Here is a 20,795-nt window from a genome sequence, read left to right on the forward strand (position 1 = left end):
TGATTGTCCCGTCCCACCCAAAAGTCCTCATCATATCCTCCACCTGGCAAAGAGTCACAAAAACGTGATTTTATTTCTGGACTTTGTGGACCTTCACTACCCTTGCCCAAAATCATCCCCACATTTTCATACTTTACAAAAAGTATATATCAAAATTTGAACATTCACATGGTAAATGTATGTAGGGCAGACTTGTGACGTTCATATTTGCATTTAATTCAATTCCCCAGATTCTAAGCAGGGCAGAGCTACAGGGGTGGCCAAGGGGTGGCTGGCAGAGGCGGCTGTCAACATTTCTTGTTGGAGACTCAAAGAGACGCAAAATAAACCACAGAGAGACTACTTTTTGAGATTGGCATTTCAAAACCATTGTTCACGCCTGTTTTTTTTCATTTTGTACGATGTAACTTGTGCTCATATAACAATAAGTATCAATATCACCATGTGGATGTTGCAATACCTTACCTGGAAAAAAAAAACATTCTACTAATCAGTTGTTTTTAGTCAAGCCTTGAAACATATGGTGCACAGCATAGCAGGAATTGAAAATGTTGCAAGGACAGAGGAACTATTTACAACTTGCATCAACGAACATAACAAAGGGAACACTCTGGAAAAACAGCACCCTCCTTTTGATTTATACCATTGGGCACCAAATCTAATCATGATTCACAATGTAAAATGTGCATAGGCAAAGAGTTATGCATACATAACGTTACACTTCCTATTGTTTTACTAAACATACTGCGTGTTCTGTATGTTGTGTGTCCAATAGCTTGTTTTTTCCGTTACAGATAATGACATCATGAACTTGAACATGCACAGACACACACAAGTGCACACACGCACACGCACACACACACACACACACACACAGCAGTAAAGTTGTGAAAGGTCGTCCCATTCCTCTGAGGATTGTGGTTAAGTCCATGTTTATCCTGTTTGCAGCCAAGCATGGAGGGCAAGGGAGCAATATAGCTCCCCCTCTAGCTCTCATTAGCAAGGGTGTCAGTGTGTGTATGTATGTGTGTCAGTGTGTTTGTTCATACAAAATAAAGGTGAAAATAGGCCATTCTCTTCTGCCATCACTGCCACAACAAAACATTATACTTTTCCCATCTTCCACATTTTTTACTTTACCTATTTCTGCTCTGATGCTGCAATTTCATGACCTGACATCATAATTAAACTAGTAAGTAAGAAATCTTTTCTTTAATATTAAGACTTCTTAAAACGTCTTCCCCCCCAAACGCTCCCAGAAGTTTTGATTGGCGACACCCTCTAGTGGCTGTAGTATTTATAACAAAGCAGGAAGTAAGGTTGACGAAATATAACAGCACCAAATTTCCAGATGAGGAAGCCGGTTGGGGTTGGGTGATGGGAGGGTTTGGGGGGTTGTGGGGTTTCACAGGACTTTCAACCGGATAGCGGGGTTAGAGTCCCGTAAACGTAGAGTTTTTTTTAACTTTACGAACGTCACGTTCAGACAGATCACGTGCGTAACCGGAAGTGAAGTATTGTAGTGAAGTAAAGTAATTGATTTTAACCCAAACCATGATCTTTTTACTAAACTGACGCGGCCCAGTTGGTCAGTTAGGACAGAAGACAAACTACTTCTCTCATTTAAGGTGGTTTATTAAAGCTGGAATAATAATAGAAACTTGTATACAAGGATTTGTCCGGTTTGAGAAGCCACAGTCAGCAGATTTGCTGTTACTCTGTCTCACCTCGCCCCAAAAAGAATGCAGTTCCAACCGTTACAGTTCAATATGTGAAACGTTTTAAACTGTTTAAACGGTTTAAACTTTGGTGCTTCCTGGTTGGTGCACAGACTAGTCCCAGTCTCTCGGCACTCAATCCATCCAATGATAGAGGACGACACCCTGAAAAAAGATTTCCCGCTCTCCCTTCCCCCCGGGTATTGTTCGCTCGTTTAGCAGAGGGTGTCAGTTTACTTCAAGAAGAATTCAAACTATACCATGCTTAACTGCCCCCTCACCCTCAAATGTCAGTGCCTTAAGTGTGAATACGTGCATTACTTACGTGTGTGTGTGTGTGTGTGTGTGTAAATGTATCACTATGTGTATGTGTTATTTTGCCAGGAACAGCCATTCTTTTAAGATGACTGTTCCCTACAGTACTAGTAAATATTCCTAACTTAATATCTAACATAACTTAAACACAACCAAATTGCAGCGGTTTCACAACGTTAAAGACCGTCGTTCTTTGGTTTAGCTATGAGGTTGAGAGTTACAGAAACTGGGGATTACATCTAATGATAGTTATGCAAAGTACTCATTTTGCCAGACCATCCACACGCTGTGGAGCAGAGGAGGGTCTGGCTACTCCACACAGCATTCCGGGATCGGAGAAAAACATACTCTGATTTATTGGCATTTCTTTAAACCAATCACAATCGTCTTGGGCGGTGCTAAGCGCCGGACGGAGCCGCTGCAAAATATTGTGCGAGAGAAAACTCAGATTGGACAGATAGTCTAGCTTGCTGTCTGGATTTACCCTGCAGAGATCTGAAGAGCAGTTAACCATAGTCCTCATAAATCCACCAGAGTTTAGAATTCCAACAAAAAAGAAAGCGGAAGGAAATGGAAACCAACGAAAATAAATGCATCTGGCGGATTTTCCTGCGGCACCGGAGCGATCCCAGAAGTGGAACGTCAAGGATATAGACTAATGCAAAGAGACCTGTTGTAGAGCAATATGGTTTGTTTGTCACATGATTTTAACAGAGAAATTCTGTATACTATCACGTCAAGCCTTTCCATTTGTCGATGGCCATGAAATCCCATGAGCAGTGCAGTTGTTGTATTTCTCTTACTGTAATATGTCCATTAAAATATCCCAGTGCGGTCACAGTATTATCAGCTGGGTGCTGTAACCTCTTGAACTTTGTCATTTCCTCTGCTTGTTGTCTACTAACCGGAGCTTATGCCACTGTTGCACTCTGAGAGTTTCACTTGATGGACTAACGAGAACATGTGTTTTTACGCTTAGTTGATATTTGTTTTATTGACTTACTGTTGTTACTTATTTGTGTAAATTGGAATTCTGTGAGCTGTTTTTCACCTTTGGCAATGCTTAATGCTCAGCAAACATGATATAGGCTGTGTGTGTGTGTGTGTGTGTGTGTGTGTGTGTGTGTGTGTGTGTGTGTGTGTGTAAGTCTGTGCGTGGATGTGTGAGTGTGCACATCCGTAAAATTACTGTTGTCATTTTGCTGCAGACATATATCAAATTCTGACCTTAGCTGTCTCACACACACACACACACACACACACACACACACACACACACACACACACACACACACACACATTAAAAAGTAATGGGTATATCCAGAGTCTTGTTAGTGTAGTGACCCAAGTCAGCATCAATGTACTGTATCGCTTGTGTGTGTGTGTGTGTGTGTGTGTGTGTGTGTGTGTGTGTGTGTGAGTGTGAGAGAGAGAGATTCAATGTGAAACATATTAGATGTTTCAATATTCACTGGTCTCTCCTTGAGGCCTCACATATAGAAGGGAAGCGGTCACCTCTCTGTAGCACACGGGTTGCAACTGACAGAATTGGTTTGAATATTCTAACTACCACTGTTTATTGGGTTTTCCTGGCATATTGGAAGAAATAGTTCGCTGGAAAAGCATGGAAAACATGAAACAACTTATAAATTTGTCCTTTTTTGAAGTGTGTACATTATGAGACAACTTTATGTTGTGGGTGGAGAGACTGTCTTCATCAGAGTGACTGGACTCTGATACACAATGTGTAGAAAAGCTGCTTTTGTTCTTAATGAATAACAGAGAAAAACATTACCAGCTATATTATCTAAAAAGCTATACTCATCCCTGATGTCATATGAATGTACTGTGTTAACAATGAAATCAGTCACCTTTTCTCTCTCTCTCTCACTGTCTTTTCAAAATGACTTTTCCCTTCAAACCTAATTGAATACACAAATCCGCAGAGCGCTGGGTTAAGGTCACATCTGTTTGCATGTTTGTCAAAATAAACCCAGCCAAAGAGAAAAGAGATTGTTATTAACAGACCGCTATCATCACATCCGAGGCCCCGGAGAGATGCAACGTGCCACTTAAAGGACAAAACAGAATAATTCTCCACAAAATATAGGCTTAAAGACGGCACAGCGACTATATCTGCAGGAAGGCATGTGGCCTATTTGTGTCTGGATCTGGTGCGTGTAAATGCACAATGCAAATAAAGAGGTATTAGATGAGAAATCTAAGAAAGGAAATAGGTAAGAAGGGAAAGAAAAAAATAAACAGATCCAAAATGATACAAAGTCACAGCTAAGCAGGTGATGAAAGAAATTGCGAAAGCCACCTGAAAGACTTTCATTTTAAAACTGTGAGAGTGTTGTGTGAAGAATACTTGCCACTGGACGCTAACATGATGATTTGGACATGTAGGATATCTGTGATTGCGGTCACAGCAGAGGGGGGTCCGGACGCGCTGATGAGCAGAGCCTTAGATAGGATAGATACAGACTTATCGCCTCGCACAGGCAATGCTGAAACATTATATAAATGTCAAGGTCTTTAAAGTAGATCACTGTATCACTCCCACAGCTAGTGTATTTACTGAATTGGGTTCACACATTAAAGGAGAAATGGGATTCCTGCAGCGTCAAAGCCTTAAGTGCCCACAAAATGTCTGCAAAGTGGTTGAGTGCAGGCTGTTGTCATGAACCTTAATAACTTTACCAAATTGACAAACAATCAAAACGGGACACCAGCCTGGAACCAGGGACCAATAACTGAACTGTGAAATAGTCTCATAGGTGGTGTTCCCTTTAAAATACAGATCTTAATTAATTTGATTAATTTATCTGGTTAACTTTTAAAGAAACAAAAGGAAGGGTGAAATTCAAGCACAGACCTGTTTAACCAGCCCTTATTACAACAAATAATCACAAAAGAACTGCTATTTAAAGTATAATAGGATTTATTTAACTTCCAAATCATCAATTGTCAATCAATAGTGCTTCAATCAATAAACCTACATACTTGTTACAAACTACAACAAAAGCAAAACCAACAGACATGTAGCAGACATGTCTGTGTGTGGGTGTGTGTATGTAAGAAGAAAGAATGCACATTTAGAGAATAAGAAAAGACACTTTGGATCTTGATTATCGATAATAACCAATCCTCTCGTCCACTCAGGTCTGGACTAACGTGAAGTTAGGGCAGGATCTGAATCTGATCTTTGTCTGAACGAGGGGATGTTTATTATACAAACTCTGGTGAGCTAAACAGCTGATTTTCCGCGGAGATACACAGCTCCTTCTGCCGACACAGGCCCGCGACATGGTGGTCAGTCATGCCGCGGTACTGTAGTTTGACTTACAAATGGAGGATTTATTATCTCGCTCAGTACAGTAACTAACTTCTCCACGGCGGGAGATAGCAATTGTAGCATTTACAGTTTAACTAAGCTACATTATTCAACACAACATCTCAACAATATATCGTGATCAAATGATACATTCACAGCAACTGGGACACGGCGGTTCCGATCACAGATTAATGGCAAAACAATGGCAACATTAGCCTTCACTCATTAATAAAACACTCTGTCCTATATCTCTGCCCAGAACAATAAAGCCTTACTTAGTTTGCACTCTGTTAGTTTGTTTGCAAGGGCAGTGAAAACAAGCTTGGTCGACTCGAGAGAAAAACATTGTTTTCCTCTTCTGCAGATATGCAGAAAACATGGGGTGCGTTTTTCCCAGGATCCAAGATGTTCGCCAGAACACTGTAATAAATCCACTTTTCTGGGAAATGGAGCTATTTCGCACAAGCGCTTGCGCGCTCCCTGCAGCAACGGTGATGCAATGGAAGACAATGATTCAGTGGTGACATGAAGTATTATAGGCTCGGCCAGCTGGCCACGGCTTCATCTTGAGTTCTTAGACCTCCACAGTTTGAAACCCCCTCCCTTCGTGGAGTTCTCATAGAGGTGGGAACTTTCAGGCTGCTACAATTACAGACAAGCCTTTCTCTTTGTTTGAAAAAGCCACGTTTCTTTGTCTCAGAAAGCCTTCGGGCCGCAATCTTTGTTTGTGGCTACATATCTCTCAGAGGTCAGTTTAATCCCCTTTCTGATGGTCCCGACACCACTTATCTATTACTGTAGCCTATGTGCCACAGTGACAGCCACTTTATAAGAGCGCAGAGATCTGAATAGTGAGGCGGTTGGATGGGTGGGTCATAGAACACAGGGCTTTCAAGAGGGGGAGTGGAGTTTGTGTCTCAGAAGAAGTCAAGGGGAAAACACAAAACTCAGGAAAACAGGTGTTTGTGTCCCAGAAGAATTACTTATAAGGCGAACAATGTTTTAACCCAATCTTAACTAGTCGTTTTGGTGCCTAAACTTAACTGTCGTCGTCGCCGCAGGACAATTACCTTTTGTCGACTAAACTCAACTGCAACGGCCGCTGAAACGACCGTAACCTCACGGTGCCCTGTAACCAGCTCACAGTCACCTTTTATCGGCTAAATTTAACTGTAAAAACCGCTAAAAAGGTGCAACTTTTACTTAGAAAGTAAAATGCCACTTCAGTTTATTCCAAAATGAAAGATAATAAAGTCAATAAATGTTGGAAGTAATATCAAGACCTTGGTCTACAAAATGTTGACAGAAACACCCTGCTTAAAAATCGCTCAAGGAATACAAAATTTAGATTTTTGCTATTTATCAAGCCATTCATTCAGCTGTTTTTGTCATGTCAATGTGTGCCAAAAACAAAAACCCATAACCTGAACCTTCCTGTTGTGTCTTGGGCTGTGTTGATTGACATACATTTAAATTCAAATTAACACAGTCTTTCATCTTGTGTAAACACATTGTGGAACCCTTGAATCACCCTCCCACCACAACCCGGTGGCTCTCTCCAAAAACTTTAGATGTTTGTTGTTGGACATTGAGGAATCTCATTAACCTTTGGGAGGCTTTGCATTTTTTAAACTGTGGTCTTGGCGCTGGCGGGCAAGGTTCTGATAAGGCCCTTTTCACATACTTTTGAGTGTTTATCAATATGTCAAGCTATTTTTGAAGTATTTGCATACTGATGAGGTCTCAGTGTTTGTGCTTTGATTCATAATCGAGAGATGGTTTCTCTTCTCTTTTTGTGTATTCTTTTTATGTTTCTATTTGCATGCATTTCCTACCCCTATAAACTAAATATCTGGAAATGGCATCTGAAGTTACCAAAATGCACCAAAGGTTTGGTATTTTGATTTGAAAATAAAAAAGAAGCACAGCATTCCAATTTTTAATTTGTATGCTATATTATGGCTTTTCCTATACTGTGTTGTCCTTAACTGTGATGACCTAGACATTTTTTTGACCATCACCAATTCTGAGAGTATATGGAACTAAACTGTGTAGCCACTGTGTATGGACTTTGGAGGATGCTATCTTAGGGAACCACAATCTGTGCCTCGCAACTCCGACATTCCAAAACATTCTCACTCCTAGCTCGTCAAAAACCGACGCTCGGTCAGGAGCCTTTGGTATTTGTTACTGATGCAAAAAATCTCCTTTAGCATCTCAGTCAGACGCAGGGGGCTTTCAACTAATTGAAATGTAATCCCATCCGTGGCGAAATTTGAAGCTCTGGGTGCCCGTTTTGTGTCATTTTTCAACGTGTTTGGTTGGGACCCGTGGCATCCCTTTTTGATGCTCTGAGTCACAACCGATTTGGCGTTTAGGGTAAAACCACTAAGTTATCGTTAGGGAAAGATTGTGGGTGGGGTTAGAAAAGTGACACACGGGACAATAATGGGACACTTACCCCGGTCTGCTGGGTGAAAGTCCTGTGTTGTTTGACTCATCCAACACCCCAAGCTGCCTCCTTTTTTTTTGTTGGTAATTTCATACTCCCCGCTATCGTTGTCACTCTTAATGCTCAGCCCGGTCTCACGGCAGTTCGTGTAAATGTCACGTTATTTTTAATCTATTCATATGTGTTCACAGGGATGTTTTTCACGTTTTTTACGTGGTGGCCAGCACGAAAATGTGAAGTAATGTATTTCAATGGGAAGGATATTTCGTGGTCACAGCACGAAAATGGTAGGGAGTAGTATAAAAAGCCGAAAATCCGTTGGGTCAAACAACACAGGGCTTTCACCAGGGCGAGCGGGGCTCGCATCCTGCATGTGGCGTTTTGTTTCCCGTAGTCTTCCTAATCATAACCGTCCCGTTATTGTCGCGCGTCCCCAGCGGTCGTCTCCCGGCGTGTGAGGCGCCCTTTCCCTGTAGTGTTTTTCCTAAACCCAACCTCCGCCATCCCGTTATTGTGGCGCGTCCCCAGAAGCCGTCTCCTGGCGTGTGAGGTGCCCCGTCATTGTCGCGTGTACCCAGCGGCAGTCTCCTGGCGTGTGAGGCGCCCTTTCCCTGTAGTGTTTTTCCTAAACCCAACCTCCGCCATCCTGTTATTGTGGCGCCTCCCCAGCGGCTGTCCCCCGTGGCCGTCTCCCGGCATGTGAGGCGTCCTTTCCCCGTAGGGTATTTCGTGCCGGCCACCACGTAAAAAACGTCCCTGTGAACACGTATCAATAAATTAAAAATAACGTGACATTTACACGAACTGCCGTGAGACTAGGTTGTAATACTACGTCATCTTACAGCCCCGCGGTCAAGCTGTTGCTCTACCCAGTGCGTTCCATACAGACGCTTAAGGGTGCTTTTTGCATTAGTATCTGATGCTGATAGCCACTAACCAAGCATCAGTATTTGATGAGTGGCGCCTGGGACGCAAAACCATGAAAGAAGCGCAAGTTTTGGAACAATAGTTATCCATATGAAGGTGGCTTTAAAAGGTAGTTGGTAACTTATGTTGACCTTTATTGGTGATCCGTACAAATGACAGTTTTTTGCAGAGCGCCAATTCTTAAACGTCTTCTATCCCCTTGAGTTATTGTGACAACATGCTTGTGCATACTTACCTCAAAAATGTTAAAATCCCCTAAAACAAGGTTTTTTATGTGTGTGTTATCAGCGGATTACATTTGCAGCACAGAGAGACACACCACGTCATTGTGCATTTGTTTGTGTGTGCGTTCTCACATGCCTCAGAAGTGCTTTCATTCCTGACCTGCTCTACCCTTATAAAAGCACTCGCCATCCTCTCATGATTACCACTCATCACCAGCACAGCGTGAGCCCTTCCTGGTCTACTTTGTTTTCCCAAATCCCATTGAAGGATTACAGCCAAGTGCCTCCTGCTTCGCCTGCAAGCGCAAGCCATATTGACAAGGCAAACATTAAGAAAAAAATCTATTTACCCATTGGCAAAAAAGAATAATCTAAAAACTTTTTATCCTTGTGTGAAGTCCATCTGTCTTATAAGTGTAGCCGATACACCGTAAAATGCAAAGGGCCTCTCATCTTTATTCCACAGTTTTGAGTGTTGTGAATGTGATTGGTGTGCTGGCAGGGTGGTGATTGATAGGCTGACTGGCACGCATAATGTAGCCTGAGGGAAGACACAGAGTACATTTTTCAACCATTGAGGAGACACTATTCAGAGTGACTCTGAATAAGCTGTAATTCTATCAGAAACACTTCAAGCCTTAAACAGTGGGGAGTGCAAACATCAGAGGTGCAGTCCTCTGACTACAGTGACTGATGTTTCATGTTGAACATAATGAAATATGATTTGCACTAAGTTTGGTCACTGATGCTTTATCCAGCTCTGCTTGACTCAACTCACTTTTGGTAGCTGATGGAAAAAATGTTTAATAAAGTAAAGCATAAAGTCAACTATATCTGTGGGGATTCCAACATTGACCTATTAAATCCCAACAAACAAGAGTTTATTGAAACATTGTATAGTTTGAGTCTTTTTCCAAAAGTCACAAAACCAACCAGAATAACATGTAATGGTGCCACTCTGATAGATAATATTTTTACAAACAATATGGAAAGCAACTCTTTAAGTGGAATATTAATTAATGATATAAGTGACCACCTGCCAATCTTTATGACCCGTGATTGTAATTATAGTGGGAAAAGGGAGTGCAATGAGACTAAATACAGAAGAATATGAACTGAAGAAACTATATCTGCATTTAGAAATGACTTAATAAAGTATAATTGGAAGGAAGTAAGCAAGGAAGCTGACCTTAATAATGCTTATGAACTATTTTTAGACATATTTACAACTTTATAATAACTGTCTGATAAAACAATATTGCAATAAAAGGAAATTATGTAAACATGTAAAATGTAAAATGTAAAAATTCCTGTAAAAAAAAAAACCTTTATAGGAATTGTATAAAATATAGAACAAAGAATCTGAGTTAAAATATAAGAAATATAAAAACAAATTAACTAACATAATGAGGGTATGTAAGAAGGATTACTATAATAAATTACTAGAAACTAACAAACATAATGTGAAAGGAACATGGAATACAATAAACTATTATTACAAAAGGACTTAAATTTAATTATCCGGAAAACTTCAAGGATAATGACAAGACGTGGACAAATATGAATGAGGTGGTTGACAGGTCCAAAAATTACTTTGTCAATGTGGGCCCCAAACTGGCCAAAGATATAAATTACACAGGGATGAAATACTCTGTGAGGGACCATGTGGAGAAAAAAAACATACTCATTGCTTTCGGGAACTGTAGATAGCAAAGAAATTATAGAGATTGTAAGTAAAAGTAAGAATAAAACTTCCAAAGATTATGATGACATTTTCTCTAGTGAAAAAAGTAATAGATGGGATTGTAGACCCAATAACATAATACTATATATATATATATATATATATATATATATATATATATATATATATATATATATATATAAAATATTTCATTTAAAACATGTATTTCCTGACAAGATAAAAGTAGCTGAAGTCATTCCATTGTTTAAATCTGGTGACTCACATATTTTCACTAACTATAGACCGATATCATATATAAACTATTTGTTACAAGGCTAGATAATTTCATTGACAAAAACAATTTACTAATGGACCATCAAGTATGGATTCAGATGTGGTAGGTCAACGTCTATGGCACTTATTGAGTTAGTAGAAATATTAACAAATTGTATTGAAAATAAAAACTATGCAGTGGGGATTTTCATTGATTTAAAAAATGCTTTTGATACTGTTGATCATGAAATCTTGTTAAAAAAAAAATGGAAAGGTATGGCCTTTAACTGGATGAAAACTATATTGAAAACAGGAGTCAGTTTGTTCAAATGGCTTATCACCGGTCAGTGAGCCTTAGCATTTCCTGTGGCATTCCACAGGGGTCAGTTTTAGGCCCGAAATTGTTAATCCTTTACTTAAATGACATTTGCAAAGTATCAAATGTACTAAAATTCACTGTTTTTGCAGATGACAAAACTATTTTTTGTTGTGGGGATAACTTGCAGCAGATGCTGGAAATGGTCACTAATGAAATTAATAAATTAAAACTTTGGTTTGATTCAAATAAGTTATCTTTAAACTTCAACAAAACTAAATTCATGATATTTAGAAATCATACTATAAATACAGATGTTAAAATAGTAATTGATAACGAAACAATTGAAAGAGTCTATGGAAGTAAATTTTTGGGTGTTGTACTTGACCACAAAATGTGCTGGAAGCCCCACATTAAATATATGTGCATGAAGATGGCCAGGAGTATTTGTATATTGAGCAAAACTAGATACATATTGAACCAAAATACATTACATACTCTGTACTGCACACTTATTTTACCATATATATTATATTGTGTGGAAGTATGGGGAAATACATACAAAAGCAACTTACTAAATATTTGCAAATTGCAAAAAAGAGCAATCAGGACAATAAATCAACAAAAAAACAAAAATTTATGTTTAAAGTTAAAGAAAATAATTTACCTTGTAACATGCGTGCAATGTTTAATGAAAGAGATGGGGGATATCATCTAAGAGGACATGTTCAAACAACCTCTTGTGCGAACTACTGTTAAAAGCATGTGTGTTTCAGTTTGTGGAGTGACCTTATGGAATGGACTCAACAATGACATCAAACAGAGCCATAATATCATTCAGTTCAAAAATAGATTAAAGAAATCTTTCTTGACCAATACAGAAAAGAATAGACCGAAACATAAGAACGGAATTATAATGTAAAGGTATTGTTGTATATTGTTGTATTGTTGTAAGTTATTGTAAAACCTGAACAATTTTATGCTGTATTTGCATATCTATTTACTGTGTAATAAGATGATTTTGTGAAAAAGGGGCAGGACTAAATAAGCTATTTGCTTCCACCTGCTCCTTCTCGAACCAATCCTTTTATATTTTTATTCATTTTTATTTGTTGTTGTTGTTGTTGTTGTTGTTAAATTCTGATTGTTTTATTTTGTGGTTTAAATTCTTTTTTTTTTGTCTTGCAACATTGTTGATTGTTCGAGATAAATAAATAAATGAAATGAAATCCTTTTTCCTATTTTGTTTTCCACTGCAAATAGTAGCTGTTGTGAATATGTTACATTCCATTCTGTAAATCCTCTGAACAAAGCCTCTCTCATCTGTCTTAATTGGTATCATAAATTGTTACACTTTTTTCCTTCCTGAAGATTTATCCGTGTGAACCTTCCTTGAATTAATCCTCCTTTCCTATGGAGCCCCTTTCTCATATATCTACTCTCACGTCATTGAAGTAAATGGAGCGATTGTTGGAAATGCGGGAAAAGATGAGAGAGACAGAGAAGGAATGGTTCACAGACTTTTGTGAAGCTTGAAAGTTTGAAAGAACTTGAAGAAGTTGAAAGAAACGTAGAAAGGACAATCTTAGTTACATATAATGAATGCATGCAATTAATAAAAGTATGTTTAGATAGTTTTCTGCGTTGACTAATTACATCTTTACAAGTTTAAATGTATTTCTCCCAATAATCAGCTGAATGTACCTCTGTGGTTTCTCCTCACATGTACCTCACTACTGTCTTCCTAGCTTCTGATTGGTTAGGTCAATCACATGGAACCAGGAAGTGCTAATTTGATTAAGGTGTGGGGTTCTTACTTCCCTTGTAATGAGGGACATTTCCAAACAGTGGCAACAATATTGGGATAGTGCAGAAAAAGGGAGACACTTACCTGCAAAACAAAATAAAGTTGGAGGAGTGAGAAACAGTGGGGATAACTGAAAAGAGCAAGTAATTATCAGTAAATTAAGAATTGGTCACAGCAGATTGAAAAGTACACTTTTTATAATAGGATAACACCCAACTGGGCACTTTACTTTAAAAGCAGACAGTGGAGCATGTCCTGATTTCATGCAGGAAATACATACAAGACATAATGGTCATGTTTGCAGAGCTACATAAGTTAGGACCAATGGTAATCAGGATGAAAAATGTGCTTAAAAGTGTTGTCACCGTAAATGGAAGGAAACACATTAAAAAAATGTGATGGAATAAAATAATAGATGATAATTAATACCGGTAGGAGGCAGTAATGCAACTTATGGGATTTCAACTGCCATAAAGCCCAAAAAGAAGAAGAAGACTTCCCTCCAGCTTGTTCTTTTAGTTTGAAAGTGATTCAACCAACCTACACATTTGTACATGCACATGTTCTATGGGGAAGGAAGGTCTTGCACAGCTGAAACATCAGAGAGAGAAGTTCAAAGCTGAGTGGAGAAGAGGTTTCAACAAGGTAAGGAAGGGGTAGGGCTATGGCCTGGAACAGAATACACTGTAGGGTTGAAATACGGCCGGCAGGCGATGGTTACCTTGTTGATGTACATTCAGTTGCCAGTTTATTAGGCACACATATAACTAATGCGGTATACGTGCAGTTTAGTGTCACAAATTCCCCGTTAACGTCTATACGTGCAGTTTAGTGTCACAAATTCCCTATACAATTTCCTTAATTTATTATGAACCTGGTAAACCACATGTGCTGTTTAACAGGTGTTTTATAGTAAGTAATCAATGTTGTTGCAAATGTGCATTATTTATAAGCGAAACAATGGCAGGGCGACCCCGTTCTTCGGAAACGATTGTGGCAAATTGCGAGGTCCTCAATGACGATCAAATTAAGGGGGAGGAGTGGAATTTAACGAGGCTAATTCCCGAACCAGCCACACCGACAGCGACTTTGGAGTGGCTGGCGAGACGTCGCCTAATCGCGAATGCGATGGAGTGCACCGCTGGCCGTCACCAAGTGGTGTGTCTGGAAAGGGGGATAGACGGCTTCAGGTGGTACTAATACACACAGTTGTCACAATTTACAGTGTAGCCTAAAGAAATCACAATAGGCCTACTACTTGCCTAACCCCCACCCCTCAAAACTCATTTTATAAACACTATTATAGTGTATAGTGACCCAGTCACGAAACGGCTCTGCTCACCCGGACTCAATCGAGGGCCCGTCTGGGAGAGATTCTGCCTTAGAGGCGTTCAGTCATAATTCCGCAGACTGTAGCTTTATGGTAGCTTTGGGACACTCACTTTTTAGAAAATAATAAACTAACCTGTCTCAAATAAGACCCTCATCATTTGTGACACTCACTTTTTGGAAAATAATTTGTGACACTAAACTGCACGTATACCAACTAATGCAGTCTTATAACAGCCCTGTGATGGCTAAATCCTACCTTCAAGGTTACATTTTTCAGGATTGTTAAAATAGTTTTAGAGAGGTGTTGTTTCAACTGTATGGTGATTTGGGGGATGTATAACATTGTGCTGTTGAATTGTTTAGCATTATACTGAAATGTGTTTCATTTTTCTCATTTATGTCAGTTTCAATGTCATCCTTTGGCAAAACAGAACCCTGATCTGTAAGATTATTTTAAGATGGAGTAGCTTGTGTAGAATGTCATGTTTAAGGATTACTATCTTATTTTGAAATGCTTTCTTTGTTGTCCTGTTTTAAGATATTAAATCTAACTATATTAAATGACTTTAAAGACAAATAATCTAGTTTCAAGCATCTATAATGAGTTTTTAGGGGAGTTGTTGCAGTGTCCTTGACTTCTTTTGTCTGTAGTCTTGGTTATTATGGAGCTTGGTAACATAACCTGTAACCTTCTGCAGTTATTTAGTCATGTTTAAATACAGTAAGTCATTCAACACTGACTGTGTTTGAGTAATGTTCTGGAGTATTTATTGCGCCACATAAACAGCCAATCAGCATCCTGATTCAACAAAGATGGTTTCCATGTCTCTGTTGCTTTCAGCTTTATTTCTGTTTTATGTTAAATTTTGTATCAGTGTACATGTTGTAACTTTGGCGGTGGCTAGCAGTGGTTAGTGGGCCCTTCTGTGTGAGTTTGGAGTGGTGGTTCTCAACCATATTTTCCACCGGGCTCATCTGCACTGCATTTCGGAGGTGCCGCAACCCCTGCAAGCAATCACAGCCATTCAAGACAATGCTTGATATTCCACCAGCCACGCCATGGCACTTTCCAGGAGCGTGCGTGAAGCGGATCTCCGCTCTGCTGAAAATGTGTTCCATGGTCTATTTTCACGCAAGCCGCGTGACATTCAGACAGTGAAACATTAGTAACAAGCATCCAGTCAATTTACCAAAACACACTCCCCAATATCGTATGTGTCTCATCTACATGATCACGGACAAGGAGAGATTAATCTTGGAGGTGGAAAAACATAATATATCACAGATCCTTTTGATCAGGACAACACCAGAAAAGAGAAGGCATGGAGTTTAATTACAGTAGTGGTTGGAGTGGAAGGTAGATACTACCTTAATAAACACGTGATTGTTCTGTAATGTACTGGCAGCAGGACTCTCCTTTTCTGAGACTGTTAAAATAGACGATAAAGCAGGAGATGCTTTAGGGGCGTGGCTACACACCGACTTGTCATGACAGAGGCTTAGCAATGCTAACGATGGCACTGTGTACATTAGAATAGCTGTGAACTTGGTTTAGGGTGTTGTCCGTGTTTTCATCTTAAACTTTGACCCTCTCACTATGTGTTTTCACTAAAGTTAATTGGAACATCTTGGTCGCCTGAAAATGTCTTGGTCAGCCCAATGTTTAGTGTTTAGCTAAGCCGGCGCCATGAAGCCATACACAACAGTGGCTTAGTCACATCATCCTCCCCAGTTCCACCCTGTTTTTCCAAATATGGGCACTTCAGGCTTCAAAATACCAAGATAGCAACCCTGATGCGACGTCCATAATTTTTATCCTCTATGGTCCAGACACAAGCAGCTTAAGTATGAATGTAAGTGTGAATGGTTGTCTGTCTCGATTTGCCAGCCCTGCGATTGACTGGTGAGCTGTCCAGGGTGTCCAGCCTTGTAACGTATTTTTTAAAACTAGTTGTGTTAAAGTGCTCATATTATGCTTTTTGGATTTTTCCCTTTCCTTTATATCTTTTTGTGCATGTTATAGGTTTACAAAGTGAAAAAGCCCAAAGTCCACCACAAAGGGACTTACCATCTTCTAGAGAAAACACTGTTCACAAACTGCTACAAACAGCTCTATTGTAGTCCAGCCTTTACTTCCGTGACGAACGTGCGTCACTTTGTAACACACGTTATAACTGCTAGCATGGCACGCCCTCATACTCTGCAACTGCAAGCTAGCAGTACTTACTGCACATGTGCGACTCCCAACAAAAGATGGAACAGAAGTGAGATGCCTCACTCTGTAGCTAAAACAGAGAGCTCAACACACAGGGTGAAAAGAGGAGCTGCAGCAATGTGCAGTACAACAAATATATGGTGTTTTCTGAAAATTAAACCACATAAACCTATTCTGGTACAACCTCTAAATACAATTATGAACCTGAAAATTAACATAATATGAGCACTTTAAGGTCAGCAGCATATCACTGTCTTCCCTGTGTAGCCTTAATACTATATTATTAAGAATGTTCTGATTTGTTACTGTTGACTGATAGACTGGCAAATACCATCTGTCCTCCCGATCACTCGATCAGTCACACTCTCTTAAACACACTCATAGACACAGGCAAATTAAATATTTAAGCCCTGTAGAGATATCTATTGTTGACACAAGCAGAGTTAAAGTCTGCAACACTCATCAACTTTGTAGAATTTGGCCCTGATGCCAGCGTGCCATCCTACCTCTGCCAGATAGGTAAATATCTGATGTCTGACAGTGTTATTTTTCTTATTCTTCTTTTTTGAAATCAACTTCAAATGTTTGGTTGGTTTTTAGATATGTGTTCGATTCTTTCAGTGCTCATTCTTGTCTGACTGAAAAAAACAAAACTTACAAGTAATGTTGATCTTGAGCTAATACCCTCCACTCACCTTTTCCCCAGCACCTTGTCTTGTTGGCATAGCATGCACAGCAGTATGTTACCATAGTGACTTGCTCCAAGGGTACGGCTGTGACAGCTTCAAGGTGTCACCTTGGTGATGGTTGCTTGGTGATGGAGGAGGTTGTTAAGTAGAGTGGACGTGTGATACTGACACAGCAGGGAGCACAGCATGTGATGCCAGTGTCCTACCGACCGTCTTCCAACCTTCTAATGCCAGGTGAAAACCTCCTATCTCCTGTCATTACATCCTGCTGAAGTCATGCTTTGCAGGTGCTGGGCAAATTCACTTATGCATATTTGCAGCAGTTTAGTGTTTTTATCCTCAAATTAAACATATTAATTATTTATTTACTTATTTCACTAAATATTCTTTCTACTTTCTTGTTAGCCGAAATGTAAAGAGACCCTATTATGCTTTGTTGAATGTGTCCCGTCTTTAAGTGTGTTATATAGTTTTTTTTGTATATGTAATAGATGCATAAAGTACAAAAAACACATTTCACTCCAAACAGAGCTTTCTCTCCCACAGACAGCAACGCCTCACCCATATTCCTGTTTGGAATTCCTCAATCAGTGAATGCCAGCCCATTTTTTATATGTACTGCCCATAGGTGCAAAAACACTGAGCAAACACAGCCTGCCCAGTGGCCTGTTTGAATGTGGTTGACCAATCACAACAGAGTGGGCCAGCTGATGTATTGTATGGCCTCATATAAATGTACTTTGAAACCCTAAACATTGAATTGCTTCGCTTTATTGTTATCTTCAGACAATGGCTTTTCTATGGTCAAATAATGTCTCATTAATTCTTTCCAAATCTGTAAAGTAGGGGCCTCTTTTTTTTTTTTTTTACCTGCACTCAGATCGCTTTAACACTTAACACACCTGTGTTCCACAATGTACACTGTTATTAATTATCTTTACAGCTGAGATACACATCATATAGTGTGGAATACATTAGAGTGTTAAGTAAACACACACACACACACACACACACACACACACACACACACACACACACAGGCTCACCCCCATTCTCCACCTCTTTCCCTTCATCATAGACGCACCCACATGCTAGCTCTTTTTCTCACTCTCTGTAAGATGCAGCATGAATTCAGATGGCAGACACTTGTGTCAGACCTGTCCACTTATACTGTCCCTTACAAGAAATTAATGGACGCCATCCATTAGCGCTGCACAATTAATTGCAATTGTATCGAAATTGCAATATGGACTAGTGCAATATCCAAATCGCAGGGGGGTGCAATATTTGTTAAGGGCAAAATATGTGTCAAACCGTTGTGAATTAAGTATTGTGGTGCTGCAGAGACGTCCCGGCCTACAAATCGTATCCTACAGAATTGGTACAGATCCTCGCAAAAATCACACTACGATCATTTTAATTTTTCAATGTTAAAAATTTTCAATGAAAATGAGAGTAATTATACAAATACGATCATTCCCTCCAATATCGTGAATCATATAGAAATCGCAATATCAGTCAAAATAATCGCAATTTGATATTTTCCTCATATCGTGCAGCCCTACCATTCATTCAGAATCAAGAATTCTAAGAGGCCACCGTATAAACTGCTTTCCTACCTCTTAGCAGGAATTGGTGTACTGAGAAAATAGTGTTCAATGCATGCTATAAACTTCTTTTCCACAAATGAAAGACAAGGGTCCATCATCAGTTTTTTCATTCAACCACTTATCACTCATATACACACTAAACCATCAGTTCATCCATCAATCTACACCGTTTTACCACTGGTCATTTCTTTCTCTAATGAACCCCTGTATCTTTACTGCAATCTATCTGTACCTCAATTTATCTTTAATGCAATCTGTCTTCACCTCCATTAGTGTGTTTTCCTCCATCTCTGCATGCTTCCTGCTTTCTCTCTTCTTTCTACCTTCCACCTGCCCCTCCCGCCTTCTGGTATTCACAAGTATGTCGCTTGTCATTTGTCTGTTTCTCATTACTTCATGTTGCTGCTAATCATCCTCTCCTAGACCCAGACCTACCCCCCCCACTATTCATGCAGTCTGGTCATGCCTTTTACTTAAGTCAATTCTAATTTGCCCTCTTGTTCTTTGGAGGAGGATCTATCCATCTTCCCACTCATTCATCTATCAGTCCGTCCTATCCATTTCTGTAGGACGTAGAGTATGTTTGATCTGAGTGTTCTAATCTAACTTTTAGTTTCCTTTCCTCAATTCTAGTCTCCATCTTATTCTGCATATACAGTAAGAGGTTTTGCAGATTTGGCAAAATAATATGAGACTTGTGGTTCCAGGACAGCACAATTACCAATTAAAAAAATGAGTCCCCTAATCCCAGCAATAAACTTGGTAAGCACAATGTTATAACTACACAAAATTACAAAAATAAGACCCAGGTTTCAATAACTAGGAATTATCCTTTCTAGGATTTCTGACCCCCATCTGTTTAATTTCCCTATGTCAGTGCTTCTTTAAACAGAGAGTAAGACATCCAATTTAAACTAACCTCATCAAACTAACCTTGTACATTGCGTCAGAAAGTCCTTTCCAGCCTTCAATGCCTCCGTCAATCCATAACAAATCTGTCCAACAAGCACAAGTTACAATTAATGCATGCATCCTTTCCTTCCTCCGTCTATCCATCCATCCATTTATCCTTATATCCATCCACCATCACCTACCTCCAGTCATCTTTCTGTTGCAGAGTGCCCACTGTGTTGTTGCTAATCACTCTCTTTAAGCTTTGACTGCAGCAACGATTAATGGCTTTCATTTACACTCATTTAGAGGCAACACCTGTGACCAATGAGAGCAAAGTTAGGAGTAATTACGTCCATATTTGAACTGAATATGTGTGTGTGTGTCTGTTTGAGAGCGAGACAGTGCACAGCACAGATATAATAACTCTAACTTTACCAAAACTCTGTTTGTGTGTTGTTTGTGTGTGACGCCCAACTGAGTTTGAAGTAATTACACTGATGCTTCACATGAAGTTACTGTGTGTGTGTGTGTGTGTGTGTGTGTGTGTGTGTGAGAGAGACAGGAGATGGTGGGGAAGAAAGAAAGAAAGGAAGAAAAAAAAGAGAAGAGAAGCGCTTCTGAGCCCAGTGGTGCATCTAATCATTACAATGCATCACATGAGCTGTGTGTGTGTAATTACTCTAATACATCACCTGAACTAGATGTGAACTCTCTGGCAGGGGCTACCTGGCAGCCCCAATGCAGCCCTGTGTGTGTGTGTGTGTGTGTGTGTGTGTGTGTGTGTGTGTGTGTGTGTGCGCATAAATACGGGTTAATGATCAGTATAGTGACATTTAAAACACGTGTTAACAGAGTGGGTTAGAGGAGACGCAAAGTTGTTAAAATCAGTTGCTCATACCTTTACTGACACAGTGGACATGTTCTAATAGCTCTGTTTCCATTGTTTTGGAAAAGGTTTGTTTTCAGTTGTGAAAAGCACTGGCTTAGTTTAGATAAAAGGAT

This window comes from Sander vitreus, chromosome 4, assembly GCF_031162955.1.
Source record: "Sander vitreus isolate 19-12246 chromosome 4, sanVit1, whole genome shotgun sequence".
NCBI classification, from domain to species: Eukaryota; Metazoa; Chordata; class Actinopteri; order Perciformes; family Percidae; genus Sander; species Sander vitreus.